Source organism: Amblyraja radiata, chromosome 30 (genome assembly GCF_010909765.2).
Source record: "Amblyraja radiata isolate CabotCenter1 chromosome 30, sAmbRad1.1.pri, whole genome shotgun sequence".
Taxonomy (NCBI): domain Eukaryota; kingdom Metazoa; phylum Chordata; class Chondrichthyes; order Rajiformes; family Rajidae; genus Amblyraja; species Amblyraja radiata.
This window is the reverse complement of record NC_045985.1, coordinates 10,738,931-10,759,808: the sequence shown is the minus strand read 5'-3', so window position 1 is coordinate 10,759,808 and position 20,878 is coordinate 10,738,931. Positions and strand designations below refer to the sequence as shown.

Here is a 20,878-nt window from a genome sequence, read left to right as displayed (position 1 = left end):
TTTTAAGTTTCGATTTCCTGATCTTGTGTAGATTTGATACCTGTGACGCGTGTAATAATAGGGCAGCGCAGTGACACAAGTAGTGCTGCTGTCTCCTAGTTCTCGAGAGCGGGTTCGATCCTGACCTCGGGTGCTGCCCGTGTGGTTCACGCCTTCTCCCTGTGACCGCGTTGGATTCCTTCCACGTCCCCAATACACGCTGGTTCAATGGTCCATCGGTGACTGTTATAATCCCTGGGAAAATAGGTGGTGGACGGATAAATGGGAATTAATGGGCACGTGAAAAAGAATAGGCAGCAGAGAATTGTATTAGGGGTAATAATAATGGATGGGATTTATATAGCGCCTTTCTAATACTCAAGGCGCTTTAGGGGTAGAGGATTGATGGGTTATAACATTACCCTCACAACATTTCAGAAGCATTTAGACAAATAATTGAATTGGCAAAGCAAATAAAATATGTCCAGGACAAATGTTACGGTCAAAGTCGTGAGGAAACACAACCAGTGACATTATATATTGATCTTCACCTTTTATTTCACAGGAACAGTCACACGACCTTCAGTCCAAGATCACATCCCAGTATGCTGAACTGCACCAGATTCTCACTGAGAAAGAGCAGCGCACACTGGCAGATATCCGTGAGGAAGAGAAGAAGATTCTAAATACAATGGAGACAAATATTGGAAAGATTCAAGAGAATTTAAAATCTATTCAGGAGGAACTCTTAAAGTTGCAGCAACAGATGGATCAAAAAGACAGTGTGGAGTTTCTGAAGGTGAGGGGTTACACTACAGTTTGGTGAAGTGAAAGTGCAGTCACAAAATGGTGGGTGACATTTCAGAAATAAATGCTGCATTTACCAGTAATTCGGAACTGAGTAAATGTTCCCTCTGTTCCAGCTGTTGTTGTTCAGAAACTAATTGGCCTCCCGCTGAATCTATGGGATCTCAGGACTGTCTGGCGGGAATGTAGAGAGGTGTTTATATTATGTGGAGTTTAGAACAATGACACGTGATCCTATATCTGATCCCAAGGACCACGAATGGACAGAGGGCAGTGAATATCTGGGAGTCTCCAACCAAGAGACTCTGAGAGGTTTTACATGTTAGACATATTTTAAACCAGAGGAGGATACATAAAAAAAAAAAAAAATCAGGTAATTCTAATAGACGGGAATGAGGCAAAGAGGAGGAGTTCAGTCCTGGGCTAGATCATCCATGACCACATTGTGGGATTAACATTGAAATCTAGAACGTGGCGCACACATCAGATTGATCATTTATATCCGGTTCCCATCAGCAGTGGGTGGTCACCTTGGGGGAATTTGCTCTGTGTGTTTTGTGCACCTTGTTTCACCATAGTATGACATCCCATTCTACACCATAGGCAGGCCATTCGGCCCATCCTATCCAGTCAAGATGTCTGCTCCACTCATCATCCCTCCTATCCATTCTCCACACCCGGTAACAATACCCCAAATTCCAGGAGCCCTAATGTGTTTATCCCGCTTGCACTTATATTTATCTCTGCTGTTGGCTTCAGTCCCTCCAATGCAAGTGAGTTCCATGTTCTCATGACTGCATTCCTTTCGGTAATAATTGAAGACCAGTTGCATTTCAGCTTTGATTCTTGGTCTCGCCTTCGATTTGAGATTTTATTTCAACCCCACCCATTTAAATCCACCGATAAACTTAAATTCCCTCTTATCATTCCTGACATCTTCTCCAGATGAAGTCCCACGACCTGCCCAGTCTTTTCATTAAGTTCCATCCTCTCAGTTATGACGTCATTCTCATGAACATTCCTTGTGCTTTCCCCCATCGTTCTACATCTGCGGCAATATCCGCTTTCTCTCTGCATGACAGTGGCGATAAGAGTTGGGAAATGGGAATTATCAGAGGGTTGTAGAAATTTGGTGAAATTCCCGCTGTCGGGATGAGGACGGTCCATCTCAGTCAATTGAGATTTGTGATTTATTTCTTTCAGGGGGAAGCTGGTCGCAAGCGAAGGTAGGACATTGTCTTGACGGAAACATTGTAAGTTTTTGAGGAACAACTCAAAACATTTCTAATGCTCAGTTTATAACCAGCTGTTAAATATTTCCAGGGTTCATGATGAAGCCAAACGACTGTCGGTAGTAGATGAAGCCTTGCCGATTGAAAAGTTTCATTGCCCTGCTTCGTTCTACACGGCATTCAAAAAAATATCTGATAACCTCAGGTCCTACCCTGCACTACAGTTTGGAAAAATGAAAGTGTGCAGTCACAAAATGGTAGGTGACATTTCAGAAATAAATGCTGCATTTACCAGTAATTCAGAACTGAGTAAATGTCCCCTCTGTTCCAGCTGTTGTTGTTCATAAACTAATTGGCCTCCCGCTGAATCTATGGGATCTCAGGACTGTCTGGCTGGAATGTACAGAGGTGTTTGTATTATGTGGTGTTTAGAACAATGACAGGTGATCCTATATCTGATCCCAAGGACCACGAATGGACAGAGGGCAGTGAATATCTGGGATTCTCCAACCAAGAGACTCTGAGAGGTTTTACATGTTGGACATATTTTAAACCAGAGGAAGATACATTTAAAAAAAATCGGGGAATTGTAATCGATGAGAATGGGGCTAAGAGGAGGAGTTCAGTCCTGGGCTAGATCAGCCATGACCACATTGTGTGGATTAACATTGAAATCTAGAACGTGGCGCACACATCAGATTGATCATCTATATCCGGTTCCCATCAGCAGTGGGTGGTCACCTTGGGGGAATTTGCTCTGTTTGTTTGGCCACTTTGTTTCACCATAGAATGACGTCATAGACAGGCCATTTGGCCCATCCTATCCAGTCAAGATTTCTGTTCCACTCATCGTCCCTCCCATCTACTCTCCACACCCGGTAACAATAACCCAAATTCCAGGAGCCCTAATGTGTTTATCCCGCTTGCATTTAAATTTATCTCTGCTGTTGGCTTCAGTCCCTCCAATGCAAGTGAGGTCCATGTTGTCATGACTGCATTCCTTTCGGTAATAATTGAAGACCAGTTACATTTCAGCTTTGATTATTGGTCTCCTTTTCGATTTGAGATATTATTTCATCCCCACCTATTTAAATCCACCAATAATATTAAATTTCCTCTCATCAATCCTGACATCCTCTCCAGATGAAATCCCACGACCTGCCCAGTCTTTTCATTAAGTTCCATCCTCTCAGTTATGGCGTCATTCTCATGAACGTTCCTTGTGCTTTCCCCCATCGTTCTACATCTCTGCGACAATATCCGCTTTCTGTCTGCATGGCAGTGGCGATAAGAGTTGGGAAATGGGAATTTTCAGAGGGTTGTAGAAATTTGGTGAAATTCCCGCTGTCGGGATGAGGACGATCCATCTCAGTCAATTCAGATTTGTGTTTTATTTCTTTCAGGGGGAAGCTGGTCGCAAGCGAAGGTAGGACATTGTCTTGATGGAAACATTGTAAGTGTTTTGTGGAACAACTCAAAACATTTCTACTGCTTAGTTTATAACCAACTGTTCAATATTTCCAGGGTTTGTGATGAAGCCAAACCACTGTCAGTGGTGGATAAAGTCTTACCGATTGAAAAGTTTCATTGCCCTGTTTCGTTCAACACGACACTCAAAGAAACATCTGATGACTTCAAGCGAGGTAAAGCTTGTACCTTTTCCATTATTCATGTTTCTGACACCTTTAAGCCGTACACCTGACACCTTATCATTTCCCAGCCTCGCACAGCCAGGTTTTACCTTCTCCCCAAAATCCATAAACACAACTGACCTGGCAGACCCATTGTTTCTGCCTCCTCCTGTCCCACTGAAATGATTTCCACGTACCTCGACTCCATCCTATCCCCCCCGGTCCGATCTGTACCGACCTATGTCCGAGATACCTCCCATGCCATTCGTCACTTTAATGACTTCCACATTCCGAGCCCCCACCCCATCATCTTTACAATGGTCGTTCAGTCACTCTACACCTCCATCTCCCACCAGCAAGGACTTAAAGCCCTCTCCGTTTCTTCCTCGACCGCAGAACCATCCAATTTCCCTCTACTAACACTACTCCGCCCACCGGAGCTGGTTCTCACTCTTAATAACTTCTCCTTGGAATCCTCCAAGGCCCTATCCCCAAACTCTATCTCTATTACACTGATGACTGCATCGGTGCTACCTCCTGCACCCATGCAGAACTCATGGACTTCATCAACTTCATCACCAATTTCCATCCTGCAATCAAATTTACTTGGACCATCTGCGACAGCTCCCTCCCCTTTCTTGATCTCACAGTCACCATCACAGGAAATAGACTATCGATAGACGTCTATTACAATTGGGGGTTCTCCTCTCCCATCATAGATGAGGCCCACACTTGTGTCTCCTCGGTATCCTGCAGCTCTGCCCTTGCTCCCCCTTCCCCTAGTCACAACATAGACAGAGTCCCCCTTGTCCTTACCTTTCACCCGATCAGCCGCCACATACAACAACTAATCCTCCAACATTTCCGCCACCTCCAATGGGATCCCACCACTAGCCACATCTTCCCATCGCAATCCCTTTCTACCTTCCACAGAGACCATTCCCTCCACAACTCCTTGGTTAACTCATCCCTTCCCACCTAAACCACCCTCTCCCCAGGTACGTTCCCATGCAACCGCAGAAGATGCAACACTGGTCCCTATAACTCCTCCCTCGACTCTGTCCAGGAACCCCAACAGTCCCTTCAGGTTAGGCAGAGGTTCACTTGTACCTCCTCCAACCTCATCTACTGTATCCATTGTTCAAGATGTGGACTCTTATACATTGATGAAACCAAACGCAGACTGGGCGATCGTTTCGCTGAACACCTTTGCTCAGTCTGCCTGAACCTACCTGATCTCTAGGTTGCTGAACACTTTAATTCTCCTTCCCATTCCCACACAGACCTTTCTGTCCTAGGTCTCCTCCATTGTCAGAGTGAGGTTAAACGCAAATTGGAGGAACAGTATTTCATATTTGGCTTGGGCAGCTTACAGCCCAGTGGTATGAAATGTTGATTTCTCTAACTTCAGGTAGACCGGGCATTCCCTCTCTCTCTCTATCCCTCCCCCACCCAAGTCGCACTAGTTTCTCATTTTCACCAAACAAACAACTAACAATGGCCTGTCTCCTATATCATCATTATATTTTACATATCTTCCATTCATTATTCCTTAACTCTTTACATCATCGCCTATATCTCTTGTTTCCCTTATCCCTAACCAGTCTGAAGAAGGGTCTCGAATCGAAACGTTACCCATTCCTTCTCTCCAGAGATGCTGCCTGTCCCGTTGAGTTCCTCCAGCTCTTTGAGTCTATCTTGAGTTTAAACCAGCATCTGCAGTTCATTCCTATACATCTTTAAGCAATACATAGATGCAAAGATTAATTCTATTGTGGACTGAAGGGAAATTGGAGATTTGATCTACCACTAAACTCATCAGCTGGGAAGCATCATAAAGTCAGAGGTTTAGACTCTCCTGCCTTGGATAAAATACTGCTCCTATTCACCTGATTTGTGCACATTATATACATCTTATAAACATTTTTAAAAGCATTCTGATGGGCTCCAAAGAAAAATGTCCCTGCCTGTGCAACGTCTCCTTATAACCCAGCCATTCAGACCTGATGAAATTATTGTAAATCCTTTTGCACCCTCTCTAATTTGCTAACAACCTTATTGTGTCAAATGCTGTATTTAATATCCTGACCTATGAAAGCATGAGTGACAAACACATTCTTCACCACACTGCCTGTCCCTGTTGCATCTTCCATGGCACTGTGTACCTGCAGCCCGCGATCTCTCAGTTCTATAAAGATCCCCGTTTACTGTGTATGTCCTGCCCTGGTTTGTCTCAGCAAAGTGCATCACCTCACCTTCACATGAATAAATCCCACCTGCCGTTCCTAAGCCCATTGGCCCAGTTCACAGGGATCCCATTTACTCTCAGATAACCTTCTTCACTCTCCACAATGTCACCAATTTTAGTTCCATCTGCAAACTGACTAACCGTGCAACCTACATACACACCCAATGATGTATATAAATAAGGAACAACAGTGGACTCTGTGAAAAACACCCCTCTACCAACATCCTCTGTCTGCGACCTTCAGGTAAATGTTGTATTCCATCGGCTAGTTCACCCCGGATTCCATGAGATCCAACCTTCCAGAGCGGCCTCTCATGCGGTGTGTAGAAGTTGCATCTCTCAGAGGGCAGTGAATATCTGGAATGTTGTGTCCAAGGTGGTGGTAAAACGCTGAGTTATTGGATATGTGCAACTTGGCTACAAATAAATATTTGATAGATCCAATATTTAAGATGATGGGGAACTCACACAGAAGATGAATTGGTGCCAGCTTAGATCAGCCATGATTACATTGAATGGAGGGGTAAGCCTGAGGAGCGGATCCTCATCCTGCTCCTGTTTTCTTGTGTTCCTATGCTCCTTTGTACCGATAAATAGACAGACTTGACACTGAGGAAATGCAGCAAAGATTAACAATACTTGTTCCTGGGACAATGAGTTTGTTGTGTGGGGTGAGATTGAGTAGACTAAGCCTGTGTACTCGAGAATTCAGGTGGAAAGGAGGAGATCTCAGTGAAATACAAAGTTCTTACAGGGCTCAGTGGGCTGGATGCAGGGAGAATGTGTCCCCTGTCTGTGGGGTCTGTAGAACGGGCACCCTCTCAGAATGTGGGTTGGACCATGTAGGACAGAGATAAGGAGACATTACTGCACGCAGAGACTGGGAAACCTTTGGAATTCCCTGCACTGGTAGCTGTGGAGACTCAGTCATTCAGTGCTCTTGGAGCTGAGAGCCATGGTTGTACATTACAGAATCAGGCCCTTCGGCCCATCACGTCCATGACCACGTTTTCCTCAGCTATACTAATTGATTTGCCCACATTACATCTATATTCTTCTGCACTTCACCTATTTAAGTGCCTTAAATATAGTGATTATATCTCACTCCACCACTTCCTCTGTAGCATGTTCCAGATATCACCCACTCTCAGTGTAAAGAAAACTTGCAACTCAGATCCACTTAAAAAATTCCTTACTCTAAAGATAAATCTGCACTCTCTTGATCTGATATCCCTGCGTGCGATAGGATTTTGATAATTTACCCGATATCCTGCTGTAGACTTTGACAACCTTCCCCGCTATCCACAATTTTTGCGTCCTTCACAGACTTACTAATCACACCTCATGCATTCACATCCAAGCCATGAACATATAACATAAACAGCAAAGGTTGCAGCACCGATCTCTGCTGCACTCCACCAGTCACAGACCTCCAAGCAGAAAAATCATCCTTCTACCGCTACCTTCTACCTCCAACCACCAATGCAATTTTGGATCCATTTCACCAGCTCGCCTTGCATCCCACCTGCCTTCACATTCTGGACAAGCCTTACATGCGCAATTTTGTCAAGTCCCTCAGTGAAGTTCATATATTGGTTCACAATGAGATCAGTGTGTTCTTAGTTGTACACACCCATCAAATCCACCCATGAATCCCCTCTTTCAGCGACCCTACAACCACAAGTCTCCACCTATTCTGTCTAACACCTGATCATTCAACCTCTGCTTCCTTCCATGGTCCAAGCCACCCCTCCCTCTCTCTCACCCTCCACTCAAAGCAACAGAGGCAGGTCATCTGGCCCCTCATGTCTCCCCCTACCATTCACTATGATCATGGTGACTCCACCCCACATCTCTACCTCCTCTTTAACAACCTCAAACTACCACTCACTTCAATATCCTCTTGCTCCGATCTGCCTCCATATAGCCCGCTTCATTTCTCCATCCCCACCGCAATCTCGCAATCCTCCTCACTCTCCGCACTCGTCCTCCATGTCCACCCTCCCCCATCTCACGAAATTCCCATCTCCATCACTGGATGAAATCTCCGGTAAAGATGTCTGTTGTCCACCGGATGTGGTTGGGGTGAAACCCCGTGCACGGTTTCAGTTGTCCGCCCGCCTGTGCCTGAGGCCGAGCGGCTTCTCCCCCGGTCCCGGGGCCGCGCTGCCCGAGTCTCCCCCCCGACCCCCGGGGACTCTCTGATTCTCTGCTTCTCCCCCCAGTCTCCGTCACCCTGGATGTGGAAACAACGCATCCGCTGCTCGAGGTGTCTGAGGATCGGAAGAGGGTGAGATGTACCGGGACCTGGAGGAGTCTCCCTGACACCGGGAAGAGGTTCACAGACTGGGAGTGTGTGCTGGGATCGGTGGGATTCACATCGGGGAGACATGACTGGGAGGTGGAGGTGGCGGGGAGTCGGGGCTGGAGGCTGGGAGTCGCCGCAGAGTCTGTGGAGAAGAAGAGAGGGGCACACTGACCCCGGAGACTGGAGTCTGGAGCATCGGGCGGCGACAGGGTGACGTGTTTGATGCACTCACCTCCCCTCCATCCCCTCTCCCCGCCCGTCCCATCCCCGGGATGGTGGGAGTTTATCTCAGTTACGAGTCCGGGATAGTTTCATTTTACGACGCGGACACCAAGTCCCATCTCTACACCTTCACTGGGAATAAATTCACGGAGAAACTTTATCCTTTCTTCGAGACTTGGGATGAAAACTGGCTGAGAATCTGCTCCGGTTCCGCTCCGGGTGTGTGAAAAAAATGTAAATGTGGGAAGAGTGAAATGAACTGCAACTGAAATCAGAGCTGTCTGTCTGTCTGTCGATCTGTTCATTTTAACGCGTTAACCGCGTCCGGCTACGGAACAGAAATTACTTTTGTGAAAATATAAAGATTGAAACAATCTCCCTTCCCGCGGGTTCAGCAGCAGCAGCGGGCGGCGGGTCCTGAGCTCCGGTCTCCCCCGGGTCCCAAAGTCCCCCCGAGTAACAACGCGACATAAGCGGTGTTGGTGCGGACTTCAACAGCGGCGTAAAGGCGAGTTTGGGGATAGGTGGAGATAGGAGGGCGGAATAACATCGGAAGTGGTCAAGATCTTACTTTTGATATAGATATAAACTAAAATTACAAATAAGATCCGACATAATATTTATAGCGGATAGATGGATAGAGGTGTTTTAGAAATTGGTAAATATGAGGGAGATTGAATTGAGTTACGCGAAGTGCGTGTAGGATGGTGTTAGTGTGCGGAGATTGTTGGTCGGCGTAGACTTGGTGGACCGAGGGGCTAGTTTCCACTCTGTGTCGTCAAATTAAACAAATTGCGAGCAATTTCGCAAAGTGCAAAGTGAGTAACTCAGCTGGTTTCCCCCAAGAATGATACCCAAAGCGTTGAGTTACTCCAGCACTTTGTATCCACAAGTACATTCACTTCCTCCCGAATGAGGAAGTTCAAACAGGCTGCCACCTGGCGTCACCTCGTCCGTTACTCAATTCTCCAACACATTGCACAACACCGTATCATGCAAACTATTCCGAGAATCATTTCACCCCATAATTTGCTGGAGCTACTATAGAAAACATAGAAAAACAGAGAAAACATAGAAAAATAGGTGCAGGAATAGGCCATTCGGCCCTTCAAGCCTGCACAGCCATTCAATATGATCATGGCTGATCATCCATCTCAGTATCCCATCCCTGCCTTCTCTCCATACCCCCTGATCCCTTTAGCCACAAGGGCCACATCTAACTCCCTCTTAAATATAGCCAATGAACTGGCCTCAACTACCTTCTGTGGCAGAGAACTCCACAGATTCACCACTCTCTGTGTAAAAAATGATATTCTTTACTCGGTCCCAAAAGACTTCCCTCTTATCCTTAAACTGTGACCCCTAGTTCTGGACTTCCCCAACATCGGGAATAATCTTCCTGCATCTAGCCTGTCCAACCCCTTAAGAATTTTGTAAGTTTCTATAAGATCCCCCCTCAATCTTCTAAATTCTAGCGTGTACAAGCCGAGTCTATCCATTCTTACTTCATATGAAAGTCCTGCCACCCCAGGAATCAGTCTGGTGAACCTTCTCGGTACTCCCTCTATGGCAAGAATGTATTTCCTCAGATTAGGAGACCAAAATTGTACACACTCACTTGTTTTTTGTATAAAAATTCAAAAATTTGGACTGAGATTTTTGAAATCTTCACAAAATTATTTAAAATAAAATTGATACCAAAAGCAGAATTGATTATTTTTGGAACAATGGAGGGCAGCCCTGAACTAACTGTGTTTCAAAAGAATCTATTTAATTACAGGTTAATAACGGGAAAAAAACTTATACTTAAATTCTGTAAAAACGCCCCTATACCAACAATAAATATGTGGATTTCAAATATGTTAGAAACATAACACCTGGAAGATATGAGACTCCTTCTTGCAGGCAAATCAGACCACTTCCAAAAGACGTGGTCTGCATTTATCGACTTACTACAAGTATAAGATGCAACAGTACTCTGAAAAGAAATGGTTTCAGGTTATGGTAAGGGGGGGATGAAAAATACGAAGTTGGTATATCCCTTTCTGCTCTGTCTTCTTAATAGAGCTTTTGTTTCATTTTCTCTTTTGTCTTTTCTACGGCCTATTTCTTAACTTTTTTCTCTAACTCTTCGCGTAATGGGTCTTTTTTCTTGATCACTTTTTCACGCAAACACGACTCTTTCTCACTTTCTTTACTTTTTTCTCTTTTGAAAGCTTAAAAAATGAAGTGGTACAAGAAATGTAATACGTTATATTTGGCTTGTAATAATGTAATGTACTTTACTTCTAAAAAAATAAAGAAAAATAATAATAATAATTTTACTGGAGCAAAAATAAAACATCTTTATAAAGCATCTTTAGGGTGGCATTATGACGTAGTGCGAAAAGAGTGAACACGTTCACCACCAGATTTCAGGGTCAGCTGTTATCAGGCAACTGAATCATCCTACCACAACCACATAGCAGTGCTGAATTACGATCTACCTCTTTGATGACCCTTGATCAAACTTTGCTGGCTATACCTTGCACTAAACGTTATTCCCTTATCATGTATCTAAACACTGTAAATGGATCAATTGTAATCATGTGTTGTCTTTCTGCTGACTGGTTAGCACGCAACAAAGGATTTTCACTGTACCTCGATACACGTGACAATAAACTAAACTTACTAAATTGACGTTAGATCTACTGCCTTATGGCGCCAGAGACCCGGGTTCAATCCTGACTACGGGTGCTTGTATGTGCGAGGTTTGTACATTCCTACATGGGTTTTCTCCGACATCTTCGGTTTCCTCCAACGCTCTAGATACGTACAGTTCTGTAGGTTAATTGGCTTGGTATAAATGTAAATTGTCCATAGTGTGTGTAGGATAGTGTTGATGTGTGGGGATCGCTGGTCGGTACGGTCTCAGTGGGCCGAATGGCCTGTATCCGCGCTGTATCTCTAAACCAAATTAAACAAATTACAAAACCAGGGCTAGACATGGCACAACAAACGTGAATAAAAGCATTACACCAAAATTACGGACGCACGGGCGGAACCACAGGTTTGCACGATAATCCCGCAGCTAATTCGTGAATGGAGGGGGCGAGAGAGAGGGGAGAAAAGAGTTAAGAGGAGAGGAGAAAATGAGAGGATTGGAGGGGGAGGGGGAGAGTGGAAGGAGCGGAGAGGGAGAATGGGCAAGACTGAGGAGGGGGAGGACTGAGGAGGGGGGTGGGAGAGAGAGAGGGTGGGAGGTTAGAGAGGGGAGGAGAGAGTTGGAGGAGGATTCGGGGGAGTGGAGGGGGGCAAATATTAGTCGCTGGGGAGCGCGTGATCGAGACCCATGGAAGGTCGGGGAAAGGAGGGGGCGTAGGGTAGACATCTGTCCCCGTAGGGCCCGAGACAGGTGGCACGGTGTGGACTGTCTTTGTACCGTCCTCCACCTCCCCTCCCCCCCCTTGTGTCCTCCCCCTTCCCTCAACACAGTCACACATGTGGGAGTCTCTTCACCCCCCCGCCACAGATCGGATGTATTGAAATAAAATTGGTCTTGCTCAACACTGGAGGTAGCGTGGGGGACATTGAATGAAGCGCCGGGGGCCGGTGTACTGTACTGTCTGTGTGGACTTTGTGCGTTCCTTCCCCTGTGACCTGCCTGCGGTGGGTTTCCTCCCACACTCCAAAGACGTGCAGATTTGCAGGTTAATTGGCTTCGGTAAAAGCTACAAATTGTGTGTAGGTGGTGTGTTGTGTCGGATGGTGTTAGTGCACCGGGAGAGGAGAGGGAAAGGGCATCGTCCCCTTTGGGGTCAAAATCATAAGTGATAGGAGTAGAAGGCCATTCGGCCCATCAAGTCTACCCCGCCATTCCATTGTGGCTGATCTATCTCTCCCTCCTAACCCCATTCTCCTGCCTTCTCCCCATAACCTCTGACACCCGTACTAATCAATAATCTATCTACAGTCCCCTCCATAATGTTTGGGACAAAGACCCATCATTTATTTATTCGCCTCTGTACTCCACAATTTGAGATTTGTAATAGAAAAAAATCACATGTGGTTAAAGTGCACATTGCCAGATTTTAATAAAAGCCATTTTTATACATTTTGGATTTACCATGTAAATATTACAGGAGTGTTTATACATAGCCCCGGAGATACGGAGGTATGGAAGGGTAAGGTGTGAAACGCAAGATCAAAGGGGACAAAGTTCAAGGAAAATGTAGAATGGGTCATTGTTGGCTGAGGTGAAGGTGACAATGAGATGTACAAAGTAAAATATAACCAGGGGGACAGTCAGGCTGGTCGGAGAATAGGATGGGGGAGAGATGGATATAGCTTCCACTGCACCATCTTGTGGAATAGGGTTCTAGGGCAGCACACAGTGTAGGTAGTAGACCTGCTGTCTCCCAGTGTCAGAGACCCGGCTTTGATCCTGACTTTGGGTGCTGTCTATGTGGTATCTGCACGTACTCCCTGCGACCGCGTGGGTTTCCCCTCGCATCCCAAAGATGAGGAACTCAAGACTGGGCGGTGGGAGGGGAGGCAGAAGCTGCAATCAATGCAGGGGGGGGGGGGAGGAGGAAACCTTAAAAAATAGGTGCAGGATTACGCCATTCGGCTAAGAACAGTTTTGGTCTCCTAATCTGATAAAATACATTCTTGCCATAGAAGGAGTACAAAGAAGGTTCATCAGACTGATTCCTGGGATGTCAGGACTTTCATATGAAGAAAGACTGGAGAGACTCGGCTTGTACTCGCTAGCATTTAGAAGATTGAGGGGGGATCTTATAGAAACGTACAAAATTCTTAAGGGGTTGGACAGGCTAGATGCAGGAAGATTGTTCCCGATGTTGGGGGAAGTCCAGAACAGGGAGTCACAGTTTAAGGATCAGGGGGAAATCTTTTAGGACCGAGTTGAGAAAAACATTTTTCGCACAGAGAGAGGTGAATCTCTGGAATTCTCTGCCACAGAAGGAAGTTCAGGCCAGTTCATTGGCTATATTTAAGAGGGAGTTAGATGTGGCCCTTGTGGCTAAAGGGATCAGGGGGTATGGAGAGAAGGCAGGTACAGGATACTGAGTTGGATGATCAGCCATGATCATATTGAATGGCGGTGCAGGCTCGAAGGGCAGAATGGCCTACTCCTGCACCTAATTTCTATGTTTCTATGAAAGAACTGCAGATGCTGGAAAAATCGAAGGCAGACAAAAATGCTGGAGAAACTCAGCGGATGAGACACGTAAGGATTGCATGAGGCTGCCTCACCCGCTGAGTTTCTCTAGCGTTTTTGTCTACCTTCTTTGTACATGTGATTTGATGCCTGCCATCCGGGGCAGGATCCATGTGTACACGTGATTACATGTGGCCCGCCATCTGCTCACAGACATGCGTCCTGGCCCCTATGCAGAACAATGTTGCCGACCTCTAGACTAGAGGTACAGGGTACCGCTGACTGGAAACCCGCCTGGAAGGGAGGGAGGGCCGGTGCGCAGACCGGCTGCAGAAGGGGCTAAAAGGCCTTGACGGGGGAGTGGGCCGCTGGAGGCCCCGCAGCAGACTGGGGCCCGGCTGGACCAGGCGCTGCTCCAGGAGGCCGAGCACGTGGACTGGACGCAGCCTACAGAAGTGGAGGACAGCACGGCTATGTTCCTTTTTAAATATTTTTATTAATTATTTTCAAAAACAAAAACTAAACACAAAAAAAAACAATAATGATAAACACAACAGTGATATTGATACATAGGGATCAGGATTACATTAATAACAGGTATAACCCAAGTATGAGTCCAGTGTCGAAATACACATTGGGTATAGACCTCCCGGTCTCCATGTAAATATAGTTAAGTGTTTAAAAGAGAACTTGTATATATAAAAACAAAAAGATAAAAAGAATTAAAAGAAAAGAGAACCCCCTAAACGCAAAACAAAATCTGGGCTGCAAAGAATTTCAACAATTGAAGTCCCTGTTTGTCATCAAGTCCGTCCCACCGTAAAATAATTATAATGGTTGGAGAGGGAACAGTTTATATTGTGTGAACATGTTGAATAAAGCTTCCCCAAGTCCTATCAAATTTAACCAAGGGTTCAACAATGTCACTCTTGATTTTTTCTAAATTTAAACATGATATCGTTTCAGAGTACCAATGAAACGTGGTAGGAGGATTAGAGTCTTTCCCATTAAATAAGATCTGGCAATTAATGTAGTAATTGGGCAGAATGGAACAGATAAGTAGAATCTAACGTTGATAGCCCAAAAATTGTAGTAATAGATTGAGGTTGTAAATCAATACCTAAAACTACAGAAATAGTGTCAAAAATTACTTTCCAATAATAAAATTGGCTTTAAATAGATCCTTGTGTTTCTTGGTAATCTTAATGCCTAAATAAGTAGAACAGTCGGTAGTCAATCTAAATGGAAACTGTCCATAAGTCGAAATGTGATTGTTTAATGGAAAAAGCGCACTCTTACTAAGATTTAGTTTATAACCAGAAACACTACTAAATTGATTAAGTGGTGCTACTATTGCAGGAATAGATTTTTCCGGGTTAGAGATAAATAATAACAGATCATCTGCATAGAGAGATAGCTTATGCGTCTTATTCTCACCAACAATACCAAAAATATTAGGGGATTACCTAATAGCGGTGGCCAAAGGTTCCAAAGTGATATCAAACAATAAAGGACAGCCCGTCTATTACCTCGAAAGAGCCCGAAAAAAGGGGATTTCTGATTACTGGTAAGTACAGAAGCTTGATATATATGATATATCAGCTTGATCCAAGAGATACATTTTGGACCAGTCATAAATTTTTCAATTGTATTGAATAAGTATTCCCATTATAATCTATCAAATGCCTTCTCAACATCAAGTGAAATGACACATTCTGGAGTTTTATTTCATGCTGTATATACAATATTCATTAATCTCCTAACATTAAAGTATGAGTAACAATTTTTAATAAAACCTGTCTGATCTTCGGAAATAATTTGTGGTAAAGTATTTTCCAATCACATAGCTAATATTTTTTGAAAGAATTTTGGAATCTACATTTAACAGTGATATAGGTCTATATGATGTAACATCAGTAGGGTCTTTATCTTTTTTAAGAATTAAAGCAATAGATGCTTCATAAAGGATTGAGGATTCATTAAAAAGGCTTCTTTAAAAACCTTGCATAGCCAGGGGACAGTAAACTCGAAAAATACTTTATATATTCCACTGTAAACCCATCCAGACCGGGAGCTTTACCAGAATTCATGAAAGGATTGCTTTCTGTAATTCTTCCTCCGTGATGGGTTCATCTAACAACAGAGACTCATTATGTGGTAAATTTGGCAAGGTCAGTTTCTTTAATAACTCATGCATTATATTGGAATCAGTAGGAAATTCTGATTGGTATAGGGAGGTATAAAATTCCTGAAAGGATTTATTAATTTCATCATGGTCTACAGTCAATGTACCATCCCGTTTACTCACTTTAATAATCTGACGTTTGGCTGACACAACTTTCGACTGATTGGCCAGTAATTTGCCAGATTTATCGCCATGTATATAAAATTGACTTTTGGTTTTAAGTAGCTGATTCTCAATCGGTGATACTAATAACAACATGTCTCAGTTGAAGTTCAACTCTATTCTTATGGAGCTCTAGACTTGGAGCTATTGAATATTTTTAATCAATTTCTTTAATCTCATCAGCCAATGTACATATTTCATTTTTAGTCGTTTTTTAAAATCCCGTGGAGTATGAAATAATTTGTCCACGAATATATGCCTTAAAAGCTCTGTTCCAAAGGGGAAGAGAGATTCGAAGGGGAGCAATGGACTGACAAGGGAAGTCAAGGACAGTATAAAAATAAAGAGAAGAAGGAGAAGAAGTATAAGAAGGGGGCTATGAAGGCATGAGAGGGGAGCTGGCCAAGGTAGACTGGAAAGGGATCCTAGCAGGAATGATAGTGGAACAGCAATGGCAGGAATTTCTGGGCATAATCCGGAAGATGCAGGATCGTTTCATTCCAAAATGGAAGAAAGAATCTAAGGGGAGTAGGAGGCAACCGTGGCTGACAAGAGAAGTTAGGGATAGAATAAAACTAAAAGAAAAGATGTATAACACAGCAAAGAGTAGCCGGAAGCCAGAGGATTGGGAAACTTTCATAGGACATCAGAAGGAAACAAAACGGGCAATACGGGCTGAAAAGATGAAGTACGGATGGAAGCTGGCCCGGAATATAAAGAAGGAAAGTAAAAGCGTCTTTAGATATGTTAAGGGAAAAATAGTAGCAAAGTCAAATGTGGGTCCCTTGAAGGCAGACACGGGTGAAATTATTATGGGTAACAAAGAAATGGCAGAAGAGTTGATCAGGTACTTCGGATCTGTCTTCACTAAAGAAGACACAATCTCCCAGATGTACTGGAGGACAGAGGATCTAAGGGGGTAGAGGAACTGAAAGACATTTTCATTAGGTGAGAAATAGTAGTGGGACTGAAGGATGATAAATCCCCTGGGCTTGATGGTCTGCATCCCAGGGTCCTCAGGGAGGTGGCTCTGGAAATAGTGGACGCATTGGTGATAAATTTCCAATGTTCAATAGATTAATTTAATAAATCCTTCCCTGCCGAACCTCTCCCTTTCGCTCTGGCCCTCAAATCCTGGCAACATCTTCGTAAATCTACTCTGCAGTTTTTCCCAGGAGGAGGTAGTTGAGGCCGGTTCTATTGGAACGTTTTAGAAGCATTTAGACAGGTACTTGGATAGGACAGGTTAGAGGGATATGGGGCAAACGCGGGCAGTGCAGGTCGGTTCAAGAATCTAATGGTTGTGGGTAAGAAGCTGAGAATAGGAGCTCTAATGAACCTGTCGGTTTTGTTGACGGCCACATAGAACCAGAACAGTTCCTTCAGCCCACATCAGACTGCAATGCCTCCTCCGTATGTGCCTCGACCACCACTCCAGCAGCGCGTTCCAGGCACCCACCACCCCGTGTGATAAAACATGCCCCGCACATCTCCTTGAAAGATCCCCCTACTGTGTTAAAATATATGTCGTCCCGTCATTGACTTTTCCACGCTGGGAAAATAGCCCTGAACCATTCCAAGCCGAGAGCAACCCGGCGGGGGGCAGCCGAGAACGAAGGGGGACTCGGCGCGGGGGCTCCTGCTGCCTGGTGCGGCGGGGCCTGGTTCACCGCTGCGGGGAAATATAGACTGTTCCATGAACTTCTCGCAACCTAGTCGGCGCCAGAAACGTGGCCACTCTCTCTGTACCGCCCAGGTGAGGTCTGTATTTTACCGGATTGCATGCAAAAACAAAGCATTTCACCGCGCCTAGCTACATGTGACAATAGAGTATAATTGAGTCGTTGAGTGAATTCAAGTTTGACCATGAGACTGTTAAATAGAATTATAGTGTGTAGAAAGGAACTGCAGATGCTGGTTTAAACCGAAGACAGACATAAACACACAATGCTGGAATAACTCAGCGGGACAGGCAGCATCTCTGGAGAGAAGGAATGGGTGACGTTTCGGATCCTTCTTCATTACAGTGTTTGCTGCAGAAGTGATGTTAGTGTGCAGCCTAATATACTGAACAATTCACGATAGGAAACACGGATGTATTTAGTTTAAGGGAATGAAATTTACCCGAAGCTGATTACAAATGACATCGGCTTTCTGGTCAGGGCTGTGATTGACGGGGCTGAGCTCCGCCTCCCCTCAGCCGGGCCCCGCCCCTTTCATTGATCGTTCCACAGCTCCGGGCTCCCCCGGGTCTTAAATCCCGCCCACACGTTGTTGTCCAGCCTCACTGACCTCCTCTGGCAGCTTGTTCCATTTCCCCACGACCTTCTGTGTGAAAATATTGTTCCTCCGGTTCCGATTAAATCTTGCACCTCTCACCACAAGCCTGTGTCCTCTAGTTCTCGACTCCACTACTCCGGGTAAAAGACTGTGCATTCACCCTATCCATTCACCTCTTGATCCCATGCACTTCAGCCACCGGCGCTCCAATTAATAAATCCTTCCCTGCCCAACCTCTCCCTTGCGCTCAGGCCCTCAAATCCTGGCACCACCTTCGTGAATCTACTCTGCAGTTTCCCCCAGCTCTTTATCCTGCCTTATATTGTCCCAAGCGCTACTCTCCGCTTTCATCTATATTCAGGCCACTTTAATGTGTAACTGACCCCTCCCTGTGGTAGAGAGCGGGAGAAGAACCCTCCATAGTTTCCGCGGGTGGATTTGTCTCCTTCCTTTAAAATGGTCGTAACGATGGTGACCCTCGGGTCCTGTGGCCGGCGCTCCTCTTCCCAGAGGAAGGCAGACATTGATGGTGAAATTCACCAGCGCCTTCAGTGCACCTGCACAACCTTTGGCCGTCTGAGGAGAAGAGTGTTTGAAGATCAGGACACAATTCGCAAGTCCTCGATCATTTTGTCACAGACTTTCTGTCTTTCATCTCTGGACTTTGTCCAACCGTCTGCCGATCAACTCCCCCCTCTCCCCCTCAACTGTGTCAACCTATTACCAGCCAGGCTTTGTCCTGCCCCCTTCCTTCCATCGTTCTTCCATCTCCCACCCACCGCCCCTACAATCAGTCTGAAGAAGGGTCCAGACCCGAAACATCACCTGTCCATGTTCTCCAGAGGTGCTACTTGACCCGCTGAGTTAATCCAGCACTTTGTGCCTTTTTGTTGTGAAGCAGCATCTGCAGTTCCATGTTTCTGCATCTTCACACTGAACACTTGCAGCCGAATTACATTCATTCCCCGAGACGGCTGCGTGCGCAGTGTCAGCAGTTTCAGCGAATGGGAATGCGTTTTAAACCAGGAAGTGGATGGTTAAAATCAAATGTTAAAATGGCTTCGAAAGACCAGGTCGAGGGTTTAACCGAGGAGGCAGTTTGTCCCATCTGCCTGGCTTTCTTCACCGATCCGGTGGCACTGGAGTGTGGGCACTACTTCTGCCGCTCCTGCATCACACAGAGTTGGGACAGGGAGGGGAAAAACTCCTGCCCGGAATGTAGAGAGGAATTTACAGACCGCACCCTCAGGGTGAGTCGGGCCTTGGCGAGACTGTCTGAGAAAGCTCGAACACTGAGCCTGAATCGTACAGAGAAGGAAAGTAAACTTCAGTGCGGGGAACATCAGGAAGAACTGAAGCTGTTTTGTGAAACTGACAAGAAGCTGATCTGTGTGATTTGTGCAGGTGGGCGGGAACACAGAGATCACCGCTTCATGCTGGTGGATGAAGCTGCTGAAATATACAAGGTAAAAGCAAACCGATTTTGATCGCGTCATTCTTTAATTCCATCTTTATAATCTAACACTTATTCTCTGATTTTCAATCACAATCCCAGGATCAGACGAAATCTTCCATCCAGTCTCTCACAAAAAAGCAATCAGGGATCCAGCAAATGGAGCAGCAACAGAAACAGAAGATTTCTGGAGTTCTGGTGAGGCTTTCCAGTTTCGATTTCCTGATCTTGTGTGGATTTGATCCCTGTGATGCGTGTAATAATAGGTCTAACTGTCTAAATGCTTCTGAAGTCTGAAGAAGGGTCTCGACACGAAACATCGCCTATTGCTTTACTCAATAGATGCTGCCTCACCCGTTGAGTACCTCCAGTATTTTTGTCTACCTTAGACAAACTATTGAATTGCCAAAGTAAATAAAAAATGCACAGGCCAAACGTCACCGGTAAAGTCGTGAGGAAACACAATTAGTGGCATTATATATTGATCTTCACCTTTTATTTCACAGGAACAGTCACACAACCTTCAGTCCAAGATCACATCCCAGTATGCTGAACTGCACCAGATTCTCACTGAGAAAGAGCAGCGCACACTGGCAGATATCCAGGAGGAAGAGAAAAAGATTCTGAATACAATGGAGACAAATCTTGGAAAGATTCAAGAGAATTTAAATTCCATTCAGGAGGAACTCTTAAAGTTGCAGCAACAGATGGATCAAAATAACAGTGTGGTGTTTCTGAAGGTGAGGGGTTACACTACAGTTTGGTGAAGTGAAATTGCAGTGGGTGACATTTCAGAAATAAATGCTGCATTTACCAGTAATTCGGAACTGAGTAAATGTTCCCTCTGTTCCAGCTGTTGTTGTTCAGAAACTAATTGGCCTCCCGCTGAATCTATGGGATCTCAGGACTGTCTGGCCGGAATGTAGAGAGGTGTTTGTATTATGTGGTGTTTAGAACAATGACAGGTGATCCTATATCTGATCCCAAGGTCCAGAGGACAGTAAATATCTGGGAGTGTCCAACCAAGAGATTCTGAAACGTTTTACATGTTAGACATATTTTTAAATCAGAGGAGGATACATTTAAAAGAAATTTGGGGAATTGTAATTGACGGGAATGAGGCAAAGAGGAGGAGTTCAGTCCTGGGCTAGATCAGCCATGACCACATTGTGGGATTAACATTGAAACCTAGAACGCGGCGCAGACATCA

At 45.0% G+C, this 20,878-nt stretch overlaps 1 protein-coding gene and 2 long non-coding RNA genes across 3 annotated transcripts in view; all 3 read left to right on the top strand.

Annotated features, from left to right (window-relative positions):
- The window catches only part of LOC116989957, a 551,502-nt gene that overhangs the window by 128,542 nt on the left and 402,082 nt on the right, over positions 1–20,878 (top strand). The window lies entirely within an intron of this gene.
- On the top strand, positions 1,993–8,139 carry LOC116989881. The gene is made up of 3 exons (XR_004416358.1): positions 1,993–2,012; positions 3,543–3,661; positions 8,123–8,139. It is a non-coding gene; the product is annotated as an uncharacterized LOC116989881 (long non-coding RNA).
- On the top strand, positions 19,540–20,223 carry LOC116989876. Its single transcript, XR_004416353.1, has 3 exons — positions 19,540–19,681; positions 19,771–19,866; positions 20,175–20,223. It is a non-coding gene; the product is annotated as an uncharacterized LOC116989876 (long non-coding RNA).